At 35.3% G+C, this 13,297-nt stretch overlaps 1 long non-coding RNA gene across 1 annotated transcript; it reads right to left on the minus strand.

Annotated features, from left to right (window-relative positions):
- Positions 1-8,680: 8,680 nt before the first annotated feature.
- Positions 8,681-10,580, minus strand: LOC144560912 (uncharacterized). Its single transcript, XR_013513510.1, has 3 exons — positions 10,442-10,580; positions 10,190-10,265; positions 8,681-8,745 (listed from the first exon to the last, which is right to left on the minus strand). It is a non-coding gene; the product is annotated as an uncharacterized LOC144560912 (long non-coding RNA).
- Between the last annotated feature and the right edge of the window lie 2,717 nt (positions 10,581-13,297).

Here is a 13,297-nt window from a genome sequence, read left to right on the forward strand (position 1 = left end):
CTAAATAAATATTGAAATAAAAACCTTAAAATGTTTGTATAATGACAACCAATCTTTTAATCCGATCTATTATCGAAAAACACCCTCTTGAGAATGATGGTTTCAATTTTCTGGATTGGGACCTCAAACTCAGTTTGATATTGAGACAAGAGGATCTCTCATATGTGTTGGAGAAAGAAATACCAACTGATGCCATGCCGGAGGAGAAAGCCAATAGAGAGAAGTTCCATAAGGATGGACTTATTGTGCAAGGAATCATGCTTGGGAGTATGGCAAGTGAACTTCAAAGAAAGTACATTGAATACACTCCTAAGAACATGATCACATAACTCTCTAAGGCATTTTTAGATAGCGCTCGCAAAGAGCGCTATAAGACCACCCTAGCCTTTATTGGGTGCAAGATGGCGAAAGAAACTTCTGTCAACTTGCACATGCTTAAAATGATGGGCTACCTCGAGAAATTGAAGAAGCTTAAAGCACCAATTTCGGGAGACATTGCTGAGGATATTATTCTTGGGTCATTGCCATCCTCTTACAAGGATTTCATCATGCATCTTCACATGCGTGAAAAGGCACCAACCCTAGATGAGATCTATCAGAGTCTCAAGCAGGTCAAGGTAGACCTCAGCAAAGGAAAGGGTGAAAGAAATGTTTTGGTGATCTCTCAGTGGAGTAAAAAGATCTCCAAGAACAAAGGCAAGAAGGTAGCCAAGGGAAAAGGGAAGGGAGTTGCTCAAGCGAGCACCTCTAAGAGTAGAAAGCCTACTCCCTAAACCGAATGCTTCATTGTTATGAGATGGGGCAGTTCAAGACGAATTGTCCTAAATACAAGTCTGACTTGGATTGTGGCATTGTGGAACGCAAGCGTCCCAAGGCTCCTAAAGGTATACTTGTTATTGAAGTAAACTTAACCACATCTATCTATGATTGGGTAATTGATATCAGATCATGTACTCATATTTATTCAAATATGCAGGCACTAAGGGATTGAAGGACTCTTGCAAAGGGAGAAATGGTGTTGAAGGTTGGAAATAGTGCAAGTATCTCGGCAGTTGCAATTGGATCTATATCCCTTCATTTACCTAGTGCTTTAATTTTGGTTTTAAGAAATGTTTACTTTGCTCCATCAATTTGTAAGAACATTATATCCGTGCCATGTTTAGACATGGATGGTTTTGATATTTCCATTTCGAATGGATGTTGTAATGTTTCAAAGGATGGTTTATTCTATGCAAATGCTTTTAATCGTAATAGATTATATTTGCTTGAATTAAGTGGTAAACAAGTTCTAAACATCAATAACAAAAGACTCAAGATGTCTCATGAGCATGAAACTCTCTTATGACACTATCGTCTTGGTCACATAAATGAGAAACGCATTAAGAAATTACAAGAAGCTAATCTTCTTGGTCTCCTTGATTGCAAAGTAATAGAGACATGCGAATCTTGTTTAATTGGTAAGATGACCAAGAAACCTTTTAAGAAGAAAGGTTCAAGAGCGAAAGACTTGTTGAAATTGATAAATTCCAATGTATGCGGTCCAATGAGCACAAGTGCAAAAGATGGTTATAAGTACTTTGATTGCTTTTACAGATGATTATAGTCGCTATGGCTATATATATCTAATGAAGAATAAAAGTGAATCTTTTGACAAGTTCAAAGAATTAAAGAAATGAAGTAGAGAACCAACTCGATAAGAGAATTAAAGCTCTGCGAACCGATCGTGGAGGAGAATACTTGAATAATGGATTTGGTACATACTTACAAGAGTGTGGTATGATACCACAACTCACTCCACCTGGAACATCATAATGGAATGATGTATCCGAAAGGAGAAATATAACATTGTTTGATATGGTTTGATTAATGATGTGTCATGCCGAATTGCCTCTTTACTTTTGGGGATATGCACTCCAAATGGTGGCTTACACACTAAATATGGTTCCATCTAAATCCGTCGAAAAGACTCTATATGAGTTATGGTTAGGGAAAGTTCCTAATTTGTCTTTTCTCAAGACTTGGGGATGTAAGGCCTACGTCAAACGTTTGATGTCAACCAAACTTGAACGAAGAGCGGATAAGTGCTTCTTCATTGGTTATCCTAAAGAAACAAAAAGATACTACTTTTGGCACAAGTCAACAAATAAAATTCTTGTTGATATGGGTGCAGCATTCTTAGAAAAGTAATTTATCGAAAGAATGAAAAGTAGTGGGAGTAGTGTTGTGCTTGAAGAGACACTACAAATGTCGATCAAGGCATGAATGAGGACATTCATGAGGATTGAAATATCCCAACCATGGATTATATGGCTAATGGGAACGTGCGTGAGCAAGTTCCTCAAATGATAGAGGAAGAGGTTCACACATCACCACTAAGTGTTCGATCAATGATTGAACCAATCCCACAAGAACTGTGAATGAAAGTCAAGAGGTTCAAGGAGAATCTCAAGGACCACAAGAGCCACAAGAATTAAGAAGGTCAATGAGGGTTAGAAAGAAACCCGATTTCTATCTAGGCCTTCATGAGATCTTGGTGCTTGACATCGAAGATCCAACGACCTTTTAAGAAGCAATTATTAGAGATGACTCTCATTCATGTTATGAAGCAATGAAATCCGAAATACAATCCGTGTATGACAACTATGGAGCTTGGTAAACCTTCCTGAAGGAAAGAAAGTCATTCATAACAAATGGGTTTTCAAGAGGAAGATGGACATGGATGGGAACATGACAACGTACAAGGCGAGGCTTGTTGCTAAAGGTTTTAGTCAAGTTCATGGAATTGATTATGACGAAACATTCTCTTCTGTTGCTATATTCAAATCCATTCAGATTTTACTAGCCATCGTCGCATTTTATGATTATGAAATATGGCAAATGGATATCAAAAAGCGTTCCAAAATGAGAACTTGAAAGAGGATGTGTACATGGTACAACCTCAAGGTTTTGAAGATCCAAAGCATAGAAGTAAAGTATGCAAGCTTCAAAGATCTATTTATGGATTGAAGCAAGCATCGAGGAGTTAGAACAAACGCTTCAATGATGAGGTTAAATACCTCGAGTTCATCCAAAGCGAAGAGGAACTTTGTGTATAGAAGAATGTTAGTGGGAGCCACGTGGTGTTTTTGGTGTTGTGTCGATGTCATACTCTTAATTGAAAACTTTATACCCTTGTTAGAGTGAACAAAATTTTCATTGAAAGATGTTTTCTCAATGAAGGATTTGGGCAAGGCTTAGTATATCTTAGGCATAAAGATATGTAGAGATAGGCCTCGAAGACTCGTTGGCTTAAGTCAATATGTTTATATTAACAAAGTGTTGAAAAGATTCAACATGCAAAATTCCAAGATAGGAAATGTGCCAATGACTCAAGATGTAACACTTAGCAAGTCTCAATGTGCTACAACACGAGGAGACAAAGAAATGATGAAGGATATACCGTATGCTTTCGCTATTGGTTCCATCATGTATGCTATGGTGTGTACATGTCCCGATGTTGCATATGCTCTAAGTGTGACAAGTCGTCACCAAGTCCATGCAGGTTCAGCACATTGGACATGCAATACATACTCGTACTCATCTTCTTTGTGGTCGAAATTATCCCAAAGAGATCAAAAATTATGCCATCTCTCTTTTGTGTAAATTATAAGTTAACTTAGTTGTGTTGGAAAATTAATTGAGAAATTAATTTTAGAGGCTAACAAGGGTTTACTAGATTTATATTAAGCATCGATTAGTGGATCTCTAGCAAGATTTAGGACTAATTATTATTTAGTTCAAGGTGAACACTTAGAGGCTAAGGCGTGAAAGTTTCCAAGAGATCTAGAGAAAATTGACTTTCTCTAACCGTTAAATTGAACATTTAACGAGAGGTATGAGATCTAAATCTTGAATTTTAATTTAGATATATTTGCATGCATGTAGATTATTGTTGTTAATCTTGCATGCAATGTGTATGAATGAATGTTTTAAGTAGAGTTAGCATAAAAGAGACGGTCTGTTTAGATGATTAAGAGGGATGAAATTTTTGTTTTCCAGCCCTCCAACCGTCATGAAATCCCTGCATAAATAACTCCGCGATAGCGGGTTCCATTGATCCCGTGAACCAAGTCATGGTTCGATCATTCTTGGATTGCCATTGTCTCATGTTTTTTTTGCTTCAGTTACGAGAGTTTTGTTTGCTGGTTTGGGGTTTTTTATTTTCCCTGTGATGAATTCTACTAATTCTCTGCCGCTGAGAGCTCATTTTGTTGATCGTGATCATGACAAATAATTTATGTCATTGAGCAGCACATTGGTGATTTTAGAAGAGTTAGTAGCTTTCATTCTTGGTTGTTGCCCTTCTGACGACATGTTGTTGTTGTTTGTGTTTTTTCTGGTATTTTGCTGGTACCGACTAGCTTGCTACTTTTGGGTGGCACTTGTGCGGAAGTTTCAAATCTATCGCTCTGATACCATGATGAATTTAACAGAGAGTAATAATAGAATATGAGGGGATAAAACATTGTATTTGATTGTATTTTTTCTCTTACTACAAAACTCATATTTATAATTACAAAGGCTTAATATAGTCGTTTGCACTATTTTTTTATTTATGGTAACGACGGTACACGTTACCGTTTTATTTATTTTTATTTTAAGTATTTAATCTAAACACTTAGAACACTTTTTTTTTAAAGTGATATTATATGATCACTAGAACTGGGTATCAAAACAAAATGGATTATCTTAGACTGACATCTCCTTTTACGAAGGATAAGTTACAAGACAATAAATTCAATCTAGTTAAAAAAAAAAATGCATGATTCCTCACAACAGAAAGTTGTGTGAAAAATAGAAAGTTTTAAATAGTTCTTTTCATTAATAGGAAAAAGTTTAGAAGATTATTTATTTGTACAAAGAAAATATTACCCTGGTCTGAAGCACCTTGGTTTTCTCCGTCGAACATTTTCTAAACTAATAGTTTTAATTAATGAAATGTATACATCTTGACATCAACAAGATAGATCTATTATGAAATGTATACATCTTGACATCAACAAGATAGATCTATTTTATTCCTTAATTTTACTCCAATTCCCCATGCGCATCAAAGATATGCTTGAGAACCTAATGCTTGATCCGAGTACAAATTATATAACTATCACACCAATTTCACAACAATGCACAACTATTTTCCATATTTCACAACAATCACTACTAGAATTTCCGTTTTTTTCAAGGGTAGCATCTGTATTTTCAAGGGTAAGAATGGTCCTTGGAAATAAAATTGAGTTTGCTGACACATTTAACTATTTTCAAGGGTAGTCCCTTGAAAATAGTAGCGCATGGAAATCTCTGATGCCAACCCTTGAAAATGCTTGTTATCCACCATTGGAAATACTTTTGCACAACCCATGACCCGCTAAACAGAACGAATACTATATTTTATTGAGAGCCCATATTATTTCCAAGGACCTACCCTTGAAAATGTTTTGGTAAGTATGTTTATATTATTTTGTAATGAGGCCCTTGAAAATACTGGAGCACAATACCCTTGGAAATACTTTGTTGGTTCAGTTTATATTATTTTATGCTGAGACCCATGAAAATGTTGGAGCACACCCTTGGAAATGTTTTATTGATTCGGTTTATATTATTTAATAGTTAGACTTATTATTTCCATGTGGTTACTATTGGAAAAGTTAAGTTTCTAGAGACATAAATGTTTCTGTTTATTTGAGATGCCACTTTCAATGTTCAACAAAAGTAAATCACAGCAAGCAGTATTTAATTGAAATAAACTGAAACATTAGAATGAAAACTTAAATTTTAATCCTTGGAATAAAGCCAATCTTTTTAATTAAGATACAAAAAATTGTGATAAAAAAAAAGATCTGAGTGATTTGTATAGTTTGTTTAAAAACAAAATTTATACCTCCCTTTAGCCCTCACTTCATTACTTCACTCAAAATCAAGTGATGATCTTACAAGTTCATATTTTACATGATTTGATTTTCTCAAAAGTATCACTAGTAATGACAACTTAACATTTCCATCATATTATTTTGGAACAAATTAAGCATTGTTTGCGAGCTGGGAGCTGCAGCACTCAAGACACCGTAAGTACCCATGGCAACAGTATATCAAGCTTGGTACTATCCTTAGGCATTTTGGCAATACAGTTGTATCTCTTCATGGATGTTTCGAATCTGAAATAAAGGTTTTGAGATGTGCTTTCAGCCGTAGCATTGTTTTGGGAACAAATCCAAATATTTAATTTTGAACTTACAATGAGAACTAATGGATCTAGGTAAGGTATATATAAGATTTTTAAACCATGATACGGCCTTGATACTGACATATTGTACGAAGATCATAAATTAGGGTACTTTACCAAAAGCATGATTTGGAAAACTTACTATTAAGTTGGTAATGATTATGTACAGAAGTTCAGATCCGACCTGAACTAAAATGCAAAGTCCATCCGGCCCCTACAAAAATTTGGAAAACTTACTGTTAATTTGGGTCGCACTTGCCATACAATCAAATTGAGGAGGAGAGGGTTTAGGTGAAGAATCCGTCCCTCCACAGGGACAACCTCGTCATGTCCTCTCTCGAAATTACCCTTGCATATATGAAGACTAACACACAAATTAGAAATAAATTATCTGCTATCGTTATGTTTTTCCTCCACAGATGCAGTTCTATCAGCAATTGAGCCACATTAGCTTTGAATAGCAATTACTTCCTCAAATTTGGATGAAAGATTATGTCATGTTAATTAACTACTCTAAAAATGAAAGGAGGAACTAGACCTCAAAGCCGGCAGCATTATATTGTCTCCTTTTATCAGGGACCTGACAAGATGCTATATGAATAAGCTACTTCTTTGATCTTAACATGTTACTGTCTCTGTGATTTAAAACATAATTACATGTTGCCTGTCATTTACATCATGCCCCTCTTAAGTAGGACATCATATTTGTTCTACTTCAATAAAGAATAAAATATTATTCCTTTAAAATATTAAAATATGCAGAAGTCCAACCTTGGCTATATTAAAAACTAAAAGTAAGCTGCTATAATTTCTTATCCAAAGCCAAACTGTGATACTGTTAGGTCTGGTTTGGTAGGTGTTGCCAAACTGTTCAATTTGAATGGTTTTATTTTTTTAATACATATCGGATTTCTTATACTTCATCTCTGTTAAGGGAAAATACATTGGCTAGTAACAACCACAGCCTAAGCCTGACCACCATCATGTAGAATTGTAAAACAAAACCAGATCAATCAACCAAATTGAGAGTCGAACGTTGATACTTTGGGGAAGAGACCATAAGTTTTCCATTATATTGGCCTTGTGGATGGCTGACACTCTCTGACGGTCATTCACCTTTGCATAGTGAAAAACATACCCTGCAAGACTGTATGCCTCACTGGTTCAATTGCAAGACTTCCATAGCCACAATCTATATATCTCAAATACTTCATGGTTACTACCTACTATCTAGCGTTATACAATTTAAAAATAATTAATCAATCATAAGCAGTTCAGATTGTACTATACTTTAAAGCCATATGAGAGGATTAGTATTAGGATTTCAGTTGAAATTGGTACAGAAACAAGGAAACAAAGAATTAAATAGAGAGAAATTTGGAATAGAAATCTCAACTCGATTTAATTTAAGCCTAAATTACTAACTTGAAGTGAAAAGGCAGAGGCGGGGACAGGGAACGAGAAAGAGCGGAGGCGGTGGCGATGCGGAGGAGGGGAACGGGGAGGGCCGGGAAGACCAGAGGCAGTGGCAACGGAGCTCAGATCTGCGGAGGTATGAGCAGGAAGGGGCGAGAGGAAATCCTCGGAGGCGAATCGATCGCCTGTGAATTTTAGCTGAGAGAGAGAGGAAGAGGGGAGATGAAAGATACGCTGTCCGATCTGAGTCCAATAAGCTCCAGCACTATCCGATCTGTATTAAGATATGAGCGCACGCAAATTGAAGCATTTACGCACGGATAATTAAGCAGAGCCCACGCATCTTAATTTGGATCGGACGGTCACTGAGTACATCGAACCAAAGGACCATCCGGACCTCTCTGAATTCAGAGAAAAAACATAAAAGTTAGGAGAAGTGACGATTTTTACATAGAGGGCTGAGACAAAATTTTCTACATTGGGTCCCTCTAGTCTGTGACACAATATTTAATAGTTGGAGGTATCCATTGGTAATTAGAACAGCACATCTTCAATCAAACGGTTCAGATTTACATATATTTATAACCCTTCGATGTTTTGATATTTCGTCGGCTTGATGGATAGGTAAATAAAAATAAATTTTCATCAAAATTTGCTGCAGGGATATATATGCAGTGCTCCTTAATTTCAACGGTTCCGATCGACCAACGGACGACATGTTTACGTGTGTCACACCCCGAGGCCCACGAGGCGTGACAGATGCTCCTGCCGTAGGCATACGGTTGCCCGTATACCTACTAGGCAATTACGATATGATAGAAAGTAAAACATAACGCGCAAACAAAACCAATAAATAACATAAACAGATCACAAATCCCAGCTGGTCAGGTTACAGTATACAAAACCCGTATCTCGATGGATACGCATCACAAAATGACATAGAGAATATATATATATAACCAAAACATAACTATACATAATCTCTAATGTCACAATACCAGACAAGCTAGACAGCGGTGAAACCAGGGCCTACCGACCTCGTGCCTCTCCCGGATCAGCCGAACCAGCACCTGAAAAATTTACCCAAAAGAGGGGATGAGAAATAAATTCTCAGTGCGATAAATTGCCACAAATCGTTCCTGGACTTGCAATCACAGATTATATTCAAAAATAAAACACAAATAAAGCTCCTATCAGTTTATAACCATATATAAACAAGAATGCATAAATCCAACAACATACATCCAAATGAAATCACAATTTAGAATTGTCAAGATGAAATTCAATCACACAATATTTGGTTTAACTCGGTTTCAGAATATCTGGTAGTAACTACAAATGTTCCACCAATCTGGACCCCAATTCGTTCCCTCTCATCTGTAGGGTTACAGACACCTACAGACGGCTGCGCCAGGTAAAACCTTTTCTCATGACACTCATCTGTAGTTACAGGCCTAACCGTTTAATTAAAAGTCTGGTTTCAATTCACATCCAGAAAATCCATATAAAGCAACTTGACCATCCAAATGCATTACCCCCTGGGTAATGCCTCTGATGCACAAGTCACATATAACCACAATCATAATACAAAGTCACTTACCCCTCGTCCCAACCGGTACTGGGAACTGCCGAGGGCCAGACGATCTAAAGCTTTAGAACACTGGGCATCAAAGTCTCTGCAGAGACTTTGACAAATCCGATTTCACCCCCTGGGTAACGTCATCACGGTGGATAACAATAATACCATATCCACCAACCAATGGTGATATGAAGCACGGTGACTTTAATTCCAAAATCAGATCATTCAGATCAACACAATTAATAACCATACCAGCATGCAAATCAATCAGATAAAACAATTCAAGTTTCACTTATTTGGGCAATGCAATGCATATGCAACACAATCCGATAATGCAATTCAATCAATAATCAACATGTCAATCGAAACACAGTTTAATTCTGAATATAAAATATCAAACAAGTCCAGAAACCCCGCACCTGGTTATGAAAAGCGTATCTCGCACTTATAGTTCGGACGTCTCGAAAGATCCCGCAAAATCTTGCTCAACCGAGCCTACACTTATATTAACATATATACTTAATTCAATATTTGTTCGACGATTGATATGCTTACTTGAGTGATATTATTTTCTATATACTTTCCTTAAGATAATCCATTTTGGAATAAGTGATCCAGCCTTTCTCAATAAATATTAAGCCTTTCGGAGACAATATTAGCACTTCATCAAAATATTATGACTTTGTTTAATTATCACCATACACAATAAATATTAAGCCTTTCGGAGACAATATTAGCACTTCCTCAAAAATATTATGACTTTGTTTAATTATCACCATACTCAATAAATATTAAGCCTTTCAGAGACAATATTAGCACTTCCTCAAAAATATTATGACTTTGTTTAACTATCACCATACACAAAAGAGGGAACAAAGAAAAGAGATCAACACCAAATTAATTTCAGATATTAAGAGAGTGAGAGAAGAACTTACCAATCAACACCTTTGTTTGTTGGATTAGACTAGACAAATCAAAATATTTCTCTAATTTTCGGATTTGAACCAAACCCTAGATAGAAAATCAAGATTAAGATAGAATTGAGAAGAGAATCACTAAATTAACAACCTAGAAGCATAATGGAGATAGATTACTCATCATTTATACAAACATTTCAGATTTGAGCAAAACCCTAGCAATAGAGATAAAATTCAGATTTTTGATGAGAGAGGAGAGAAAGGGAGTACCAATGGGGAAGCTAGATGGCCACTAGAATGAGAGATTCTCAACAATTTCCATTCTTTTCTTCAATTTCTCAAGGTTTCTTGGTGGATTTTTGAGAGAGAAGAGATGATCTCTCCTTCTCTTTCTTTTGGCAGCAAACACACAAGGGAGCAACGAAGGGAGAGAGAGGGTTGAATTGTTTACATGCATTTTGGACATTTTTCAAAATAGACCCTCCACTTGTTTGATATTACTAAAAGAAGAATATACATATATAGATATGTATATAAAAATCTCCATATTTCTAAATAAATCTTTAATTTATGTAAGGTATAAATTTCAAGATTTGATTAAGTCTGACTGTTTCGAAATTTCAGACTAATGTTATGTTATAATTGTTTTAATCTTCAACTCCTAGTTCAACAACAAAATATATATTTTTTTTTATTATGTTTTAAACATTCTCATTATTATTATTATTTTTCTATTATAAAAATTTTCTTAACGTAACAACGTGCGCCTTCATTAACTCACAAAGCAAGAGTATATGTTTCAACTATATACTCTTGCTTGAACCCTCAAAATTAAGAGGGAATTAATTTTGAGGATCAGATCTGGAGAGGGAATTACGATTTACATATATTTCAAAACATATACTCTTGCTTTGTGAGTTAATGAAGGCGCACGTAAACATGTCGTCCGTTGGTCGATCGGAACCGTTGAAATTAAGGAGCACTGCATATATATCCCTGCAGCAAATTTTGATGAAAATTTATTTTTATTTACCTATCCATCAAGCCGACGAAATATCAAAACATCGAAGGGCTATGAACACTTCACGTTAGATCGAAGCTTAGACATAATAGAACTTCAGAATTTTTATGTTGGTTACGTTCAATTTTTTTCCTTGATCATTTTACAACAAATATGGAATAATTTAATTACAGATCAACCGTTGATTTCTCACATGAAAATGAACGGTTCGTATATATTTGTTAAATATGGCGGGGTAAATAATGATAAAAGTCTATAAGATTGACAATGATAACTATGATTTGGTTATAGAAGATAAAAATAATTTTATTTTATTTTTTGGAATTTTTTTATATTATTTGTTGCACATGCACTATCTAATTAGTAAATATCAAGTTCTGAACCGTCCGATAAGTAATGAATGATCATGATGTCTTAATTTTAGATGTTGTGGGTAGGGAGTCCCTATTCTCCGAGGTAACATAATATTTTTGTTTTAGATCCGACCCTAAGTGATGTGCAAGATCTTTTAATATTCGTGCGTAATGATAATCCAACGGTGCCGATGCAAACACAAAAATTATGTTACCTTAGAGTTTATAAACTCTTCTAGTATATGTAAATACAAACTACTACAATTTTTCCTCTCTGGACTTAACGAGATTTCTCCATTACTTTTCTCCTTCATGTGATTTCCCTGAAAAAACGAGCATGAGCGCCAAATTAAGCCCTAAATTTTTAGCTTCCCTCCTTCAATTCCCTCTCAAAATTTTACTTATTCCCTCTCCAGATCTGATCCTCAAAATTAAACCCTCACTCCCAAATTGCCCCGCTCAGATCCGATCCTCCCAAATCGTCCCGCTTCCTTTCTTCTCGTCTTAGATCTGATTCTCCTTTCTTCATCTTCTTCAATCCGCACCATCTCCTTCAATCCGCACCATCTCCTTCAATCCGCACCTTCTCCTAAATCGCCCAGCCACTTCTCCCAAATCCCAAATCGATTAGCTACTCCGCCCACCTTTATGACGGTGATTGCCCCCTTTGCATACATGAGGTCTCTCTCTATATATCTTAATTTTGTGTTCCAAATTTTGCATCATTAATTTCAGAAACAAAATATTTACAAGCTAATTATTTAAAAATAATTGGAAGAAAAGAACAACACAATGTTACAATTCAACTATTGATCCTTCTGCATTGACAAATTTACTATGTCAATTCACTTCTTGTTGTTTTTTGTGTTTGTTTTAGGTTATGGGGAGGATTCATGCAATTATGTCGGATGTCATTGTTGTTACTGATGTCGAAGTATGCATTTTGAACTCTTTCTTTCTATAGTCAAATTTATATAAATCATATAGGAATTAATTATTTTCATTCAAGAATAAGAAGAGCTTTAATTTGCTAAAATTTTAAACGGTTGTGGTTTCAGTGTAGTTTTAATTAAGGTAATATTATCTGAGAAGTTCTGAAAAATGTGTGAAATATTAATAAATTAAGATGAGATACAAATTCTTAATTTTAGTACCACTGGTTGAGTTGGTACCAGTGCAGGTATCTGTCTAGGTTAAAATTGCATTATAAAATTTTAAAGTTAACATATGTTATCATGTTTCACTTCCTTTCTATACGGTTTATATGATTGAACTTTTCTTATTTATAAACTCTACATCCGTCATGCAACATTTTATGTTATTTTGTAAATTACTAGATCGACTTGCTTGCTGAAAATATCCAAGATGCATATGCTGAGGCTGCTAGTATTGCTGAACAGGTCTCTATATATTTTGTTTGTTCTTGCAAACTATGACAATTATTTATTTACCTTTCTGCAAATGCAACTGAACATACCTCTTTCAGCACAAAAAGGTCAACATCTTATGCATCTACCTATTGAAACTTAGGTTAAATCAGTAAAAATTGACCAAATTCTCCAATTTAAATATGTTCGTAATTGATATATGTAAATATAAAGCTGAACATGTTTACCTTCTTGGTTGTTCCATTGAGATTTTGTTGGTAGTTAACTGGACATACCTATTCCACGACATTACTATAATGTTCACCAGTTCATGTGTTTTTACAAGATGCTTGCAAGCATGATAGAAAAATTAGAGGAATTCCAC

This window comes from Carex rostrata, chromosome 10 (assembly GCF_964058835.1).
Source record: "Carex rostrata chromosome 10, lpCarRost1.2, whole genome shotgun sequence".
In the NCBI taxonomy this organism is placed as follows: Eukaryota; Viridiplantae; Streptophyta; class Magnoliopsida; order Poales; family Cyperaceae; genus Carex; species Carex rostrata.